Consider the following 18,117-nt stretch of genomic DNA (forward strand, 5'->3'; position numbering starts at 1 on the left):
ATTCAGTAGAACAAGAGCTCATTTCCTCTTTTCTAATTTTGGGCTTCTGCTAAGGTACCCAGTTGTGACAGAAATCATCCTCTAAAAATAGTTTAGCCTCATTTTCCCCAAAGGTCTGAGTAGAACTCACTAGAATTTCCCTGGCTTCAAAGTAAAGTTAAACCAACTGCCTTCAAACCCCTGGTGCCATGTGTACACCCAAATATTGCTTTCTGCAAATTCAGAGAAATCTTATAAAGAACTCTTGAGTTCGGAAATCTCCTTATAAGAGGCTCTTGGGGAGAATGATTTTTACAAACTGTTATTATTTGAACTCCCACCTTGTCTGACCCTGAAGACTACCTCTAGAGAAACAGCAGAGACCCTGACCCCACTTGTCCCTTGCACATTTTTTTCTAACCATGTTTATTTTTATTTAGTCTAATTTTGTATGGCATTATGAAATGTGGCTAAAAGAAACAGGTATATTCTCAAATGACAGAAATGTTTTCCTACATCTGTATCAAGTAGAGGAATAAAAGAACAGGAAACAAGTGTGTATTAAATTAATATTTTAAGTGCTATTCATGTAGAATATTCCTAATAAATATCTTTAGCTTCTTATTAAGGAAGCTATATCAAAACACCACATTCCGCTTTAAAGGATAGCAATAAATATTTTCCTAGAGATAACAGAATCTTAGAAGCTGACCATTTTATCACTGGGGGACTATGATGAAATTCAACTAAACCTCCCCAAACCTTTCTCTCTTATGAAAACCTCTCATATGAAAATAGATAAGCTTTGTGATGAAGGGGGGGAAAAGATGAAAAGATACTAAAGAACTGTGGAGAAAGAAATACAAGAAGATAGAGTAAGGAGAGTGGTCAGATTTAGGAAATCTCATGGGTTCTTTCACATCATTATGGAATACTGCTTCCTTTCCATGGGATTAACACGCTGTGATTAGTGCAGTCTATTGTGCTTAAATTACATCAGCATTTGTGGTGCCTTTCTAGCAGACAATGATACTGATTTAAACAAACCAAACCAATACCAAATCCATATAAACAGGACTCCTGCAGAATCTTCTGTTCAAAGCTTTCTGGGATATTATACAGGTTTGCTTTCTATCTTTCTGTTAGAAAACAAAGAATATGTTTGCCTATCAGTGGATCAGTGAGGTGAGAAAGTTGTAGTTGGAGGTTGCCATTATACTTGCCCAGGTGATGTAAGACAATTAATTGTACGTGGATTTTAACACCAGCCAATACATTTCTACCCCAAAAGAGATGCTTGAAAAAGGACAAAATTCATTGTCTATTTGAAGAAATTGCCCAATTGTATTGCCTACAGATTTCAGCTATGGATTTCCAGTAAACACTCTGTGGCAAACTCTAAGATAAACGAAGCACTGCCGGTCTGGATCTCATAGGTAAGGAAGAAGTTGGAACTGTCAGCAGAATGCTAGTGGTGTGGGTAATATGTTAATATTTAACACTGTAAAGGCAGATTCCCAGGACATACCCTCCTGAGACTGAGTCAGTCCATTTGGCATAGAGACCCAAATGTCTCTTCTTAATATTTACCCCAAGTGATTAAAAAATATGAGGACTATGAGTTTTACAAGTTTCATGCTTGACTGGAAGTAGAATTTTGGGCAAGTTTGTACTCATAACTAAAATACTGTGTGTGCGTTTTATGTAATTCATATTGCTAGAATATGACATCTACTTTTTTTTTTTCAAAAACCAATGCATAATAAATTCCTTAATATTATTTTAGTGACCCAAGTTCTTTAATTCCATTTGACTGTTTTCACATAGTGTGATAAAGATTACAATTCAAATTTCAGCCTCTGCGTTTTTATTTCTGGAGTTCTTGCTCTTTGTAACTAATTAATTTTCTGTAACTGTCACAGGGTTATAATCAGTCATTATGAATCAGAAGTAAAATTTAGTTCATGTCAGAAATTATTTAGGAGCTTGCACTTGGTTTCTAGGTTGGTAGAAGTTTTAATTAAATGAATTAGAAGAAAACAGGGAAAGTTCTGTTACTTTGGATTCTTCCATAAAGGAAGATTTAGAAAGACTGTAATGATACCCAGCAATGCCACAAAGATTACTGAAGCTGTATGTCATCATTTCTTTAACAATTCCCATTTTTAGAATTTTATACATCAAGAGAAAAAAACAGGTTGTTCAAGACTTCTCAAAAAAGAATAAAAAGAGACATTGACTTGTTGGATCATGTTTTTTGTAGCATATTTCATCTAGAAAATACTTTGAAATTGACTTGAAATTGAGCTATATCCTAGCTCAGTAACTTTAATAATTCACATCAGATAGGTAGTTTTTCAGTATGAATAAATGATGTTTGGAGGGATTAGAATAACTCTAATTTATTAAGAAATACATCATATGTTCTGTAAACTAAATTGCTAAAGAACTTGATAAAACATAATTGGTCAAATTCAATCTTTCTGTTCAAATTGAGAGCTGTGGAATTCTTTAAAGTAGTGGTTCTCAGATTTTGGTGTGGCTAAGAGTTGCATCTCCAAAGATCTTTATTTTAGGTCCATGCAATGACGTAGGAATCCACGTTTACAATTCTGAGGCAAATAGTCTTCTGACCATACTGTACCAGTTGTGGGGAAAAAATATTCAAGTGATTGATGATTAGTTGATGATGGCTGGAAAATAGTTATATATAGGAAATGATGTTCTTGGTTAACCTGAGAAAAAGAAGGTAGAAGAGTTGCAGTTTTCTAAGAGTTAACTGAAGGAACTAGGATATAGAAAAATAGTCACCAGTTATCTGTTATGTTTTCAAAGAAATGAGCAAAAAAGAAATAGCTTTAAACTGCAGTGAGTAAGCTTAAGATTGCATGTGTTAATAGATACATTTTCCCAGCACTGGGATCCTAGTTTATCTCTTACATGGATACTATCCAATCCCGCACTCCAGTTGACTTGTTCCTAAAGAATCTCTGCCAAAGCTTTCTTTCCTGCCAACTCACCCTCAGGAAACTTTTTTTCTTAATCAGCTATTCTCCACAATCTAGGTGACCCACCCCGCTCCACCTCCCTGGAGCAGTCACTGTGAGAACAAGTTATAGTGAGATAATTAAATGTGAAAGGCTTTTCTTCTCTCAAGGAAAGCTTTAAACTGCAGATATCCTTTCAGATGGGCTTCCTTGGGTGGCACTAATGGTAAAGAACCCACCTGTCAGTGCAGGAGACATGAGAGACCCGGGTTTGCTCTCTGGGTCGGGAAGATCCCCTGGAAGGGGATGGCATGGCAACCCACACCAGTATTCCTGCCTGGAGAATCCCCATGGACAGAGGAGCCTGGCGAGCTACAGTCCATAAGGTTGAAAAGAGTCAGATACGACTGAAGTCACTTAGCACACATACACCCATCCTTTCAGTTAAGTTCTTTAACTGCCTTTATTAGTCATTTACTGACACTGTAGAAGACCTGTGTGAATTTAAGGAGCATTGGTGGTATAGTAGTGAGCATAGCCGCCTTCCAAACAGTTGACCTGGGTTCGATTCCCAGCCAATGCAGCGGGCCAACCTTTGTGACTTCTCTCGTGGCTCAGCCAGTAAGGAGTCTGCCTGCAAGGCAGGAGACCCAGGTTCAATCCCGGGGTTGGGAAGATCCCCTGGAGAAGGAAATGGCAACCCACTCCAGTATTCTTGCCTGGAAAATCCCATGGACGGAGGAGCCTGGGAGGCTACAGTTGATGGGGTCTCAAAGAGTAGCACACGACTGGGCAACTTCAACTCAAACAGAGATTTTCCTCTTGTTTTCAGTTTCACTAGGTACTTCAGAACTTCCCCGGTGGTCAAAGGCTACTCAGAAAAATCCTTCAATCAGTATTCTTTCATGTGTTTTTGGAAAGAACTGAAATCTTTTGTAAAAAGAGTATGTGGAGCTGGGACATGGAGATAAATAGTCTCACATTTTGTTCTTCTGCTGTTTCTCTCCCCTCTCCAAATCAGACCTCGATAGCCTCCATTTCCAATATTACTGTCTGTTCATATTCTGTATCTGGCTGGACCCAAGTGTATTATGAAATTGTTATACAGATTTTTGACTTCTTTATTTTCCCAGGATGTTATAGCGGCCATGGCGTGGAAAGACAGTGTAAACTACTGCCAGGAAGAAATTTATGTTCAATTTATAATAAAATAATACTTTATTTTTCGAAGAAAATTGACACAAGAAAGTCTATCTGTTCTGAGTAGTTTCTATAACAAAACCATAATTTCTAGATTGGTCACGTTTCAATAGAGTTTGTGGAAAGTATAAATGATTCAACAAATGTACTTTTAAGTTTTGCTAATGTTATTGATCATATTTTGCTGATAAGAGTCTATCTGCCTGAAATTAAGTAAAGTCTGTAAAGCTGGATGAAAAAAGTAAGAACAATTCAGGACATTTTAGCAAGTTTTACCCTAACTTAATTACATTTGTTTGCTTTGATTTACACTGTGTCCTTACAGACTGGTTCAAGAAGTCTATATTATTATCAGAGTATGTATTAGTTAGGATGTTTCCAACTACAAGTCACATAATTTCCAAGTAAAAGTGTCTTAAAACAGTAAAGACATGTATTGCGTCACATGGAAGTCCCGTGACAGGCTGATGCAGCAGCTTGAGGATCGTATCAGGGTCTCGGGTTGTCTTCCGTTCTCTACCACTCTCAGCTTGTTAGACTTTGTTTTCAAGCATTTCTCCTCAAACTGAAAAACAGCTGCCATTACCACTGACATTGGGTCCTCACACAACTGTAACCAAAAGCAGGAGCATGCTTCCCCTTCCGCCTCTTGAAGAAAGAAGGAAAGCCTGGATGAGAAACTCTCACCTTCACCCCCTCAGCTGACTCTCGCTGGTCCCATCAGCAAGCGACTGGCCGACGCCCTTGTTAAACCTGAGTGGAGTGAATATCCCACATTTGCAGCCTTGATGGTGAGAGGCACTTTCACAGAAGACAAAAACTGTAAGAGCAACACATAGAGAAATTTATTATGCATTTATTATGTATTTCTACCGCTTCCAAAAGCCCTCATAAACGTCTGACAATGCTAATCTGAAATTTTATGCTGACTTCATAAGTGAGTTTTACACATTATCCTCAACCTTAATAAACGTGTTTTCTTTTTGAAATTTACACACTAACTCAAAGTGGGTGTTGCTTCTACACCGGGGCCCCCAGCCTCTGGGATCTAATACCTGATGATCTGAGGTGAAGCTGTCATAATAATAATAAAGTGCACAATAAATGTAGTGTGCTTGAATCATCCCCAAACCACCCCCCTCCCTGATCCATGCAGATGTTGTCTTCCACAAAACTGGTCCCTGGAGCCAAAAAGCTTGGGGACTGCTGTTCTATACAAATCACGTGTTTTTCCTTTCGGTTGGTCTTGTTTAGTGGACTTACATAACATCCTCATTCTAAAGCATTCAGTTTCCAAAATAGCAGATATTTTCTGTTAGAATAATGAAAAAGGAAAAATTAGACAAAGGAGTGTGGGTTAAAATGGGGAAAATGAGAGGATAATGGGAATAGTAGAAAATGAAGACGGCAGGGGAAAAAAGGCGGGCTAGAGCAATGACTAATGTGGATGGTCTAATGCGAGAGTTCAGTTAACTAGGTCACTTGAACTGATGGGCAGGATAAGCCACCAGGACGCTGGAGCAAATGGAAGGCAAGTGGAAGGAACCTAACCCTTTTTCCAGGTAAGCATTTTGCAAGTTAGAATTTGCCTGTCCTAACCACACTGCAGGTGTGCCCCTAGAAATGCATGTTCATGTGACTTGGCAGTCGTATTCTGATGGCACTCCTTTATTTTTTCATTTAAAGATAATTTGGCGAACAATGATGTGTAAAATAATCCATCTAAATGTTTAAAGGCTCTTAAATTGTCTCAGCAATAGTTAAAGGAAGGAAATATTTAGGCTCTGAGTCTCAAAAGATCAGACTCCAAATGATTCCGGCTTTGTGAAGATTTATTTCTCTATGTAAAACCTAAAGCCACTTTAGAAAAAACAGCTCACCTAAACCTACCAATATTGCTTGGGTTTGTTTTAGGGCTGAGAGGTTACTCTCATTGCCGTTCATTTCACCATCTCTCCTGGTTCTTTATTGACTTTTCCTTGTTTTTCCCTCTATCTACTCATTACCAGATATAATAATCACTGGAAATATTATAGATTCTTTTTGATACTTTATCAATCTTGAATAATATACGTGAGAGGATCTTGTTGAAATTCTCCTTTTTGTGTAATAGGTATCCTAGGTTTTTTAAAATTACTTTTAATACTTATATCTACTGTAAAGTAAAAGATTTAGAAAGCAATGCAAAATAAATGGACACCCCAATGAATATTGGCCTTGGCTACAATACGAGGCCAATACTCTTGTAGCCAAGACCTGAAGAAACAGACATTTTCACATATTTCGGAAGTCCTCCATGTACCTCATTCCAAATTCAAGTCACCTCCTGCCCTTCAAAGTATTCACCATCCTGACATTCATAGTGATCATTTCTTTTGTTTCCTTATACTTTATGACACCCAAATGCACATCCATAGACATTTTTACCCATTAAAAAGTTTTTTTGGATATTTTTAAGTCTCTCTTGTCGTACTGTTTCACTCTCCTATCCTTGGTATTTCCTGCAAACTGGCACCTGGATTCAGAGACTTCACTGGATTTGCTTTTATTCCTTTGGGTAAGACTAGAGGTGTTTTGTGCTCTTTCATGAGGAGTCATACAATGTCTGGTTTATTCTTATTTTGTGATACTTCTAACTATTGATATCTAGATCTGTTGGGGGTTACAGAATGGTGACATTCAAATTCCATCATTTCTTTGTCACTCTTAGCTGATTTTTTTGATAAGGAGACATTATCTCTCATCTACTATTTGGTTACCCAGTGATACATTTCACACAGAAGGTGTAGGATAGGTGCTCAGGTTTTTTTTCTCCGCCAGTTTATTGTCCTCCTCTGAAGGTCACTAATTCTTTTGTTTTTAAAAATATTGCCATGAACTCATGAGTTCAACATATTTCATAAAATTTCAATCAATAGCAATTATTACTTTTTTTTTTTTTTTCGCTCACATTGTCCTGTCTTTGGCCAGCAGGATTCTCTTCAGGTTGGCTTCTGAGTCCTTTCCACATGACCTGATTTAATAACTTCCTTGATTCTTAATAACAGACATCTACGTTCATCTTATATGCATCCTACGCCAGACAAGAACTCAGTCCTGTTTCCAAACGTCTTCATTTCTTCTACGATTTCTAGACCACAGTCTGGGTGGTAATGCTGATTACTCCTGAGTTGGCTACCTACTGCTATTTGGCCTTTTCAGTGGCAGTTAGGGAATTTATCTATTGATTAGTATACATATAGGTGTAGTTTTACAAATAAAATATTGATATTTACAATTAAAAGTGTGTTTAGTTGCTCAGTTGTGTCTGACTCTTTGCGGCCCTATGGATTGCAGCCCGCCAGGCTCCTCTGTGCATGGAAATTTCCAGGCAAGAGTACTGGAGTGGGGTGCCTTTTCCTACTCCAGGGGATCTTCCTGAGCCAAGGATCAAACCCACATCTCTTGCATCTCGTGCATTGGCAGGTGGGTTCTTTACCACTAGCACCAGCTGGGAAGCCAAAAGGCAGTAAGTACTGTGAGATCTTACCCTCGCCAATTTTATACTTTAACTTCATCTACATCCCTCTTCCTCCATAACATGATTTCTAGTGTCCAAGGGTAGAGTAGATGGTGGAATTGTAATACCCTATAACGCTCGTTTACACTATCCCGCACTGCATACAGAACAGGCTTAGAATAACTATACACATATCACCACCACCAAAATAATTACAAAGGACAGCTCAGGACTTCCCTCGTGGTCCAGTGGTTAGGACTTTACCTTCCAGTGTGGGGGACACTGGCTTGGTCCCTGGTTGGGGAGTTAAAATTTGACATGCCTTGCAGCCAAAAAAAAACCCATAAAATAGAAGCAATATTGTAACAAGTTCAATAAACACTTTTAAAAATGGTCCACATTAAAAAAATTTTTTTAATAAAACAATGGCTTAATTTTTTTCATGTGCTCTCCTCACCCTCATCCTATTTTTATAGTTATACTATATCTACATTATGTGAAAATATAGCTTTTACATATTATACTCTTTTAATTCTCATTAGAACTCTTAGCATTAGTTCTTCAGATAACTGTTTTAATGTCCACCACCAATTCTTCTACTGATGTCTGTCTATCTAATCATTTCAATTGTTTAAAACTCATCCTCCTCTAGACTCTTCAGGAAGGGCTAACGAGAACAATATTCTCTGAATCGTTGCATAATGATAACTGCTGTTCTGTGCCTTTCATAGTTGAAAGTAGGTTTTGCAGTATATAAAATCCTTGGTTTATATTTTATTTCTTGTGTCTCTTAAATACGTTATTCCATTTTTTTCCTGGCACAAAGTACAGCTGTCAAAAAAACCTGATGATAATCTACATATTTTTACCTTTCAAGTCACTTTTAGTTTTGACTGGATACTCAATGAAAGTTTTTTCTTTAAAGTTCATTAATTTTGCTAGAAATATGTCTTGGTGTTGATAATTCCAGGTCAACATTCTCAGCTATACAGTATGGTTTTTTAAAAAAATATGTGACTTCATATTGTTTTTTATTAAAGAAAATTTCTCTTTAATTATAATTTTTAGTATTTGTTTTGTCCCCTTACTTTGCATTTCTTCTTCAAAAATTAGAGATATTATCCTGCTCATTGTTTCTCTTAGACATAACTTTGCAAGACATTTGGCCTCAATACTTATCGTTCCTCATTTGTATGTAAAAATGGCTTTACAGAACTTTTAGCAGGAGACATGGCTTTGAGTGACTTTTCTAACTGCATAAACTCTCTCTTCTGTGGTTTTCAAGAACTGTTAAGAAGACTCACCTTGCTTTATGAGGTTTCCAGATTCTGTTCCCTTCCACCACTTTTATCTGACATGTTCTCTGTTGTTCTCTGCCCAGCTCAGTTCTGACTCCACTCTGAGTATTTCCCTTCAGCATGACCCTCCGTCCTGGAAGGCAGGTCAGTCTCTAGGGCAGCTTAAGCGCCTTCAGTCTTTGTAGCAGACCCCTTGCACTCACCACCTACCAGATTGGGCAAAACGTGCCCACTCGCTTTCCAATAAACAGCCCTTGCCATCTAGGGATTCTCTTCTCAAGTCCACTAAAGTCTGCCAAACTTCACTGCTTCTTTCAGCTTTTCCTGTCCATGTGTTGACACAGGATTCAGGTTTTGGTGCTGTTGGTGGTCTGCCCTCACTCACATGTATTTTGAAGTTTGTATGGGTGCCTTATAGCCAAGCATCAGTATAAATGTTGTCCATGGGATTTTAAGTTTTGCCAAGTTGTTATTCTCTATGATTTTATGTTAAGATTTAGATTAAAAATTACACTGCTGCTGCAGTCATCTCCCTAGAGCCCACCACATAGATTTAAACTACTCTCTTTAAGTAAAGCCCACATTTTCACAAGAATTAGGAACAAAAATTATTAATAACTTCCTAAACTTTGATAATTTTATTATAACTTCAGCAGAGTTTAGAAAATGTATTTTCCATGTCATAAAATCCTAAGAACTTTGGAGCAGTGTAATGTTTGTTTTACTTCTGGTGCAATTAAAGAGAGAACATTTCTTTGTTCCTGAACCAGTTAAAAATATTAGGTGCTCCATGTATTAATGAGGACTTCCCTGGTGCTCAGACGGTAAAGCGTCTGTCTACAATGCAGGAGACCCGGGTTCAATCCCTTGGTCGGGAAGATCCCCTGGAGAAGGAAATGGCAATCCACTCCAGTACTATTGCCTAGAAAATCCCATGGACAGAGGAGCCTGGTAGGCTACAGTCCATGGGGTCGCAAAGAGTCAGACACGACTGAGCGACTTCACTTCACTTCATGTATTAATGGAAACCAACTTTATATAAACCTTTGGTATAAGGCAAGTATAAGCTGATGATCAAAGAAATGATAATTTTCATTGTAGTAAAAGAGGAGGTGTGTTTGCACAGTGTTTTCATATATGTTATCTTATTTCATCCTCAAAATAACTCTCTTAGGGAGGTACTGTTATGAGTCCCATCTTTCAGAAGAAGCAGTTGAGCTTAGAGGACTTATAAGGCTTGTTTCAGGACACTGGCTTTGGGACTCTTAACCCATCTATGTGTTTACCCATCCTCTGAGGGCTCAGTTTGGGAGAGATCCCTGTGCAGCCACATGGGAGTAAGTGGAAACTGCCTGGCAAGCTCTATGGTCAAATACTTTTTGAGGACCCACAGGGTGACAGGTGCTGCAGGCAGATCTCCCTCACAGGCTGGCTAAGAGCCTTGTAGCCGGAGACAGCGGCATTTGAACCTGAGTTTCTAAACTCCAGCGCCTGTGGTTTGCTTTTGCCTGCTGGCTAAGGTCAGTGCCAGCAGGGCGCTTTGTGTGGCCCGCAGCGCTTGGAGCGGCTCCATGTGCCATCGCAATACCTGCATGTTGCTGGACATGAGTTGCTTCACTTCGTGGCAGATGTGAAAGGACAGGGTCAGCATTTCTGGAGCTTGCAGCACAGCTCTTCCAGTGTTCACTTGGCATACTCTGAACGGCAGAGAAGAGAATCCTGTCCCAACCTCCAGGCATGCTAATCTCTTTTCGTAAAATCCATGTCCTTTTTATTATTATTTTAAAAATTTTGTTTGTGCTGGGTCTTCGCTGCAGCACACAGGCTTCTCTAGCTGTGGTCCTTGGTCTTCTCTAGTTGCCCAGTACAGGAGCCAGAGTGTGTGGGATCAGTTGCCTCGGGGCGTGTGGGATCTTAGTTCTCTGACCAGGGATCAAACCTGTGTCCCCTTTTAATAAATTATCCTAGGAGAGAAGGGGGCAGGCTGCAAGAGAATGAATGGTCCTGAGGGGAGCAGAGAAAATCTGGCCCCAGGGAACGGGCGTGCAAGCTCCCAGGAAAACAGTGGTAATGGGTCCTGTGGACCTCATTGCCTCACCGCCTGGAAGGCAGATTCTTAACCACTGGACCACTAGAGAAGTCCCCTCGTGCAACTTTTAAGTTCTATTTCACAATATATCTGTGCTATTGAATACAAAAAGCATATTTTCCATACACATCAGGAAGCAAAATTTTTGTGATAAGGGGACATAGACTGTTCTCGGATGGCTCTTAGTACCTCCTGGCACATTACAAACTCCTGAAGTGCCCCTCAGTATGAAAGCATGAGAAGAAATACAGACATGTAGACTGGGGCTCCATCTTGGGAGTTTGAAGGTTTTGCTAAATCTCTGGACTTTGTTCTGTAGACACTGAGGGTCCAATAAAGCATTTCAAGAAAGAAAGGGAACAGGTCAGTTTTGTCTTAGAGGAATGGTTCTGAATTTCCTTGATCACCATCTATAGTAAGAAATACGTGTTAATGCCAATTCATAGGCACATTATATAATCAGTTCAGTTCAGTCGCTCAGTCGCGTCCAACTCTTTGCAACCCCATGAATCACAGCACACCAGGCCTCCCTGTCCATCACCAACTCCCAGAGTCCACACAAACTCATGTCCATCAAGTCGGTGATGCCATCCAGCCATCTCATCCTCTTTTGTCCCCTTCTCCTCCTGTCCTCAATCTTTCCCAGCATCAGGGTCTTTTAAAATGAGTCAACTCTTCGCATCAGGTGGCCAAAGTATTGGAGTTTCAGCTTCAGCATCAGTCCTTCCAGTGAACACCCAGGACTGACCTTTAGGATGGACTGGTTGGATCTCCTTGCAGTCCAAGGGAAAGAGTCTTCTCCAACACCACAGTTCAAAAGCATCAATTCTTTAGCGCTCAGCTTTCTTCTCACATCCATACATGACTACTGGAAAAACCATAGCCTTGACTAGACAGACCTTTGTTGGCAAAGTAATGTCTCTGCTTTTTAATATGCTGTCTAGGTTGGTCATAACTTTCCTTCCAAGGAGTAAGCATCTTTTAATTTCATGGCTGCAATCACCATCTGCAGTGATTTTGGAGCCCAGAAAAATAAAGTCTGACACTGTTTCCACTGTTTCCCCATCTATTTGCCATGAAGTGATAGGACCAGATGACATGATCTTCGTTTTCTCAATGTTGAGCTTTAAGCCAACTCTTTCACTCTCCTCTTTCACTTTCATCAAGAGGCTCTTTAGTTCTTCTTCACTTTCTGCCATAAGGGTGGTGTCATCTGCATATCTGAGGTTATTGATATAAATAAAAATTTGATGAAACTTTATTTACCTTTATACTGTCCACCCTAATCTCGTTCATCTAGGAAAAGTTAATGCAATCCACTAAATTGGTTGCACACCCCCTACTGCACTGCACTTCAGGTAACCAGAGAATTTATATACTTCATTAATATTTCAAATGAAACAGAACTGTACTCATTAAGAAACACTTTAATGATTCTTCCAGGAGGGGTAGAGAGGTTACTGGGAAGGAAGAGGCAACGAGGTTCACAGGACCCATCAACCCATTACCTCTGTTTTCTGGGAGCCTGCACGCCCTTTCCCTGGGGCCAGATTTTCTCTGCTCCCCTCAGGACCATTCATTCTCTTGCAGCCTGTCCCCTTCTCTCCTAGGATAATTTATTTCAAACAGAACCTTCTCCAATCATCCCACTTGAGAAGACCCGTAAGTGGGAGAGAGTAATCTCTGTCTTGAACTTTAACCCTCTCCCAGATAGAGAACACCTGAGGGCACAATGTAGCACATTGTGAAGCCGTTGGCATTAGTTTGCTAAGGCTGCCAAGACCAGGTACTGGAGACCCGGTGACTGACACAACAGAAACTGATTTTCCCGCAGCTCTGCAGGCTACCATTTAAGATTAAGATGTCAGCAGGGTTGGTTTCTTCTGAGGCCTCTCTCATTTGCTTGTAGATGGCTAACCTCTCCCTGTGTCTTCACGGGATCTCCCTTCCGTGCGTGTCTCTCTGCTAATCTCTTACAAGGAGACCCAGTTGGACTGAATTAGGGCCCGCTCATAAGACGTCATCGGAGAAGGCACTGACAACCCACTCCAGTACTCTTGCCTGGAAAATCCCGTGGACAGAGGAGCCTGGTGGGCTGCCGTCTATGGGGTCGCAGAGTCGGACACGACTGAGGCGACTTAGCAGCAGCAGCATAAGACGTCATACGCACTTAATTACCTCGTTAAAGGCCCGATTTCCAAATACAGTCATATTTTGAGGCACTTGAGTTTAGGACTTCAACATATGAAGGGGAGACAAAATTCAGCCTGTAAAAAATTAATGAACAGAAATCTCAGTTAAGTAAAGTCGAGAGACCAGAAGGGGGAGCTCTCATGCCCTCGGATGAGCCCAATAGGAAGAAGCAAGACTTCCCTGGTAAGAGCCCAGCCTGACAGTCAGAGCTCACCCGCTGAAAAGCCATGGACTCCCTGTTTACTATACCTGCTTGCCCCGCACTTCTTCCCCCGCTATAAGCGTTCTCCTCTCCATTTTGGGGGGCACTTGCATGTGAGGCTCACCACGGTTGCACACTGTGAACTGCAACTCATTGTTAATACTAAATAAGCCCATTTTTGCTAGAGAAATAACTAGCAGTCTGTTTGTTTTAGGTTAGTCCATAGCACCATTGATGTTTATTTTTTATAAAGGAATCATTTTTTATAAATGACTTTATAAACTCATTTTTATGTTCTACAAAGTAAATGCCAAAACACCAGCATTACAAACAACATCACAGGTATTCTCATAATATAATGAGTTCAGTTACTTAATTGTAGATAGATTTTCCATTTTAGTGCCCCCCACCCCCACCCCAGGAGAGTCTTGGAGGCTACCAATTTTACTTTTTTAAACAATAAGGTTTTAGTTTTTTATTTTACTTAAAATGAAAAAGTACTGTATACTTAACTGCTGCCCAACTGTTTCCTCTTACCCTTGACTGGATGTCCTCAACACATTAAAAAAAAAAAAATTGCATGAAGAGCTGGTAAATGGTAATTAAAGGATTTCAGTAAAAGAGAAGAGAAAGACAAGAAATCTTTTATTTGGGATTCACTGGGCTGACTGAAAAGAAAAAATCTGACAAGCCCTTTCTCTCTTTGGGAAGTTCAGCAAGCAGCAAGCCCAGCAGATCGGAATTAGCTCAGAGGGAAAACACAGGCTAAGAACAGTAGCAATGGGACATGAACTCTAGCTAAGTTCTGGTCTGATAAGCCACTTCTCAGCCAGGAAGCTCCTGTGATTACAGATGGACTGGGTGTCTCCTGCCCGGGCTTGTGGTCCACAGACGGGCCCTGCAGCACCAGACAGGGCTCCTCCTAGTCTGCATTCTCTGCAGCGCCAGTCCACGTGCCTCTCCTCCTGCCTCTTACCTCTCTGTGGAGTTGTGAACACTCCTCAGCTTCTGCCTCTGAGCTTCCCATTTAACACTTATTTCAGGAGGCTGCTGTGGGTGGGGGCCGGTGCCCTTGCTTCCGATTGGTTGACCGATTTATCAAACTTTCTAGACTCCCCACTCTATTCCTTGGCCAAGTCCTTTTCAGCTCTCTGAATCTGTACTTCACTCTAGAGATGTGGTTGTTCATCAAGATGAGCTCTATGATTCCTCTTCACCCTAATGTTGTATGAGTCTATTCTTCAGTTTCACACTTTCATGCAGATTTTAAAAAATCCCATGTACAATTACAAAATAAACTCAATATAGATGCTGTTGCCTAACAGATAGGAGGAGAAAAGTACCACCTTTCTTCTTTAAGCTTATTTTAGGTAGAAAATTTAAGCATACATCACGACTGAAGCGACTTAGCAGCAGCGCAATGACCTATGGGTCTTCAACTTGCTCCTTTGTTCTGCCTTGGGCCACTCATTTATAGAGGCAACTCTGAGTGAGTTCACTGCTGGAACTGCATGTAAGCTGAAACATTCTCCCTCAGTGACACTGGTAGGTTCACCACTAATTATCAGGCTAACTCAATTCAGTTCAGTCACTCAGTCATGTCAGACTCTTTGCAACCCCATGGACAGCAGCACGCCAGACCTCCCTGTCCTTCACCATCTCCTGGAGCCTGCTCAAACTCATGTCCATTGAACTGGTGATGCTGTCCAGCCATCTCATCCTCTGTTGTCCCTTTCTCCTCCTGTCTTCAATCTTTCCCAGCATCAGGGTCTTTTCCAATGAGTCAGCTCTTCTCATCAGGTGCCCAAAGTATTAGAGCTTCAGCTTCATCATCAGTTCCTCCAATGAATATTTCCTTTGATTGACTGGTTTGATCTCCTTTAGGATTGACTGGTTTGGTCTCCTTGCAGTCCAAGGGACTCTCAAGAGTCTTCTCCAGCACCACAGATCAAAAGCATCGATTCTTTGGCACTCAGCCTTCTTTATGGTCCAACTCTCACATTCATATGTGAGAAAAACCATAGCTTTGAACTTAGTTGGCAAAGTGATGTCTCTGCTTTTTAATATGCTGTCTAGGTTTGTCGTCGGGCTAACACACATATAATTCTGAAAAACGTCATTTAAAAAATTCAAAATGACTATCTGTGAGATGGCATTATCAGCAATGCTTTGTTTTTCAAAATTAGAATTGCTAATGAATTGTTTTCTAATGCTTTTTTGTATGAAATTGAAAGATGCTTACTCCTTGGAAGGAAAGTTATGACTAACCTAGATAGCATATTGAAAAGCAGAGACATTACTTTGCCAACGAAGGTCCATCTAGTCAAGGCTATGGTTTTTCCAGTAGTCATGTATGGATGTGAGAGTCGGACTGTGAAGAAAGCTGAGCGCTGAATAATTGATGCTTTTGAACTGTGGTGTTGGAGAAGACTCTTGAGAGTCCCTTGGATTGCAAGGAGATCCAACCAGTCCATTCTAAAGAGATCAGTCCTGGGTGTTCTTTGGAAGGAATGATGCTAAAGCTGAAACTCCAGTACTTTAGCCACCTCAACTCCAATGAGAGTTGACTCATTGGAAAAGACTGATGCTGGGAGGGATTGGGGGCAGGAGGAAAAGGGGATGACAGAGGATGAGATGGCTGGATGGCATTACCAACTCGATGGACGTGAGTTTGAGTGAACTCCAGGAGTTGGTGATGGACAGGGAAGCCTGGCGTGCTGCGATTCATGGGGTCGCAGAGTTGGACACGACTGAGCGACTGAACTGAACTGAACTGATGGGTATTTTCTTAAGATAGTCACATTCGCAAAATGGCTTTGCACTGTTTTCTCTTTGTGCCCACTCATGGCCCACACATGCCTGGCCTCCTCCTCCTTGCTGACTCACAGGCCCAGCCTCTGCCCACACTCACACTCAGTGACCTGGCACCTACTGTCGAGCTCTCCTTTGTTCTCCTACAAGTCCGCCTGCGCATCTGCTCTCCTTCACACAGGTAGACACATTCATGCTTCCACTGCTCAGCAACCAAAGCACAAGCATGGCTTAAGGGAGGGGAAGAATAATGTTTTCAATGATCTTCATGTTTTATTTAATTAGCAAGCTCTATCCACACATGAATAGTTGACAAACTGTTCTTTGATTCTTAAACTACTCTTCCAAAACTCCCTCATACACAGTAATTGGGTTTTTTTATTTAAAAAAAAACCCTACCAAAATATATGTGTATTTTCATGTTGCAATTTTTTTTCAGTGACAATAGCTGTCCTTATCTTTTGTCCACACTGAAGTATTTTACTCGCATCTTGAAGAGAATGGGTATACCAATGAGACAGTGGCTCGTTGGGATGGTTATTTGTAATGCCAGTACCTGAGCTAAAGCTGGAATCAACAGGCTGCCTGACAAGATTAATTGGCTGTGGATCATGCCAGAGCAACTCCAGAGCCAACACCAGAAACAAGGGTCACCCCACTCATTAAAAACCTGCCAAGGCATACTCTTGGGGAGGCAGGCCCCAGAGGAGGCAAAGAGGCCAGCCTGTACGCCCTGTGTGTATTTATAAGGCTACTAGAAAGGCCTTCCTCAAATCACCCTCAACCTGATGTTGCCATGCCTACAATCCCAGCATTAGAGAGTCATTCCTGAACCTTCTCAGTATTTAAAGTATGAAGAATTAGAAAGAGGCTGTTGGAGTTTCTTCCCATTTGTGGTAACTACTTATCTTTCCAAGGAGCTCAGATCATATGATACATGGTGTGAACAGAATCTATTCTTCAATATCACAAATCCACTCTTTAATAGGAAATATGAGCATTGGGGTGGATTTTAAGAAGCGCACAATTGAATTTGTGTTGATATTTTTTGGTTTTGGTTTGTTGTTTGGCTATCTCTATATTAAGCGACCCCATGGACTGCAGCCTACCAGGCTCCTCCATCCATGGGATTTTCCAGGCAAGAGTACTGGAGTGGGGTGCCATTGCCTTCTCCAATATTAAGTTGAAGTGCACTCCTTGAAGGAAGGCTAGGACCATTTCTCTTTCGTATTTATATTTCTGAGTTATTGTTCAGTCGCTAAGCCATGTCTGACTCTTTGCAACCCCATGGACAGCATGGGTCCCTGTCCAGGCTTCCTTGTCCTTCACTATCTCCCTGGGTTTGCTCAAACTCATGTCCATTGAGTCAGTGATACCATCCAACTATCTCAACCTCTTTTGCCTCCTTCTCCTCTTGCCCTCAGTCTGTCCCAGCATCAGGGTCTTTTTCAATGAGTTGGTTCTTTGCATCAGGTGGCTAAAGTACCATGCCTAATAAGGCTGGAAAATTGTTACCTAACCCTGGTAATTTCTCTTATCAATACTAAACCTTTAGGGCCAATTTTATTTTACTTTTCATCCACCATTATTTTACCCTTTACGTTGAATATAACTACCTTTTTCCTTTAAATTTCCACAATGTTGGGTCCACTGTCTTACATATTTAATCACTTTCTCTTTTGTATCATATTTAATCTTAGAGCTCATCATGGTTCATAAGGACTTTTAATTTCTATATGATTTATACATCCCTATATTAAAAAAAAACTCCTCACATAGAAAGATGCAAGCAAAGTATGAAAAGCAAGAAATAAATGCCTCCTGGGCCACCCCACAGCAACAGAGGGGGTCTGATTGCC

The sequence above is a fragment of the Oryx dammah genome, unplaced genomic scaffold, assembly GCF_014754425.2.
Source record: "Oryx dammah isolate SB20612 unplaced genomic scaffold, SCBI_Odam_1.1 HiC_scaffold_27, whole genome shotgun sequence".
In the NCBI taxonomy this organism is placed as follows: Eukaryota; Metazoa; Chordata; class Mammalia; order Artiodactyla; family Bovidae; genus Oryx; species Oryx dammah.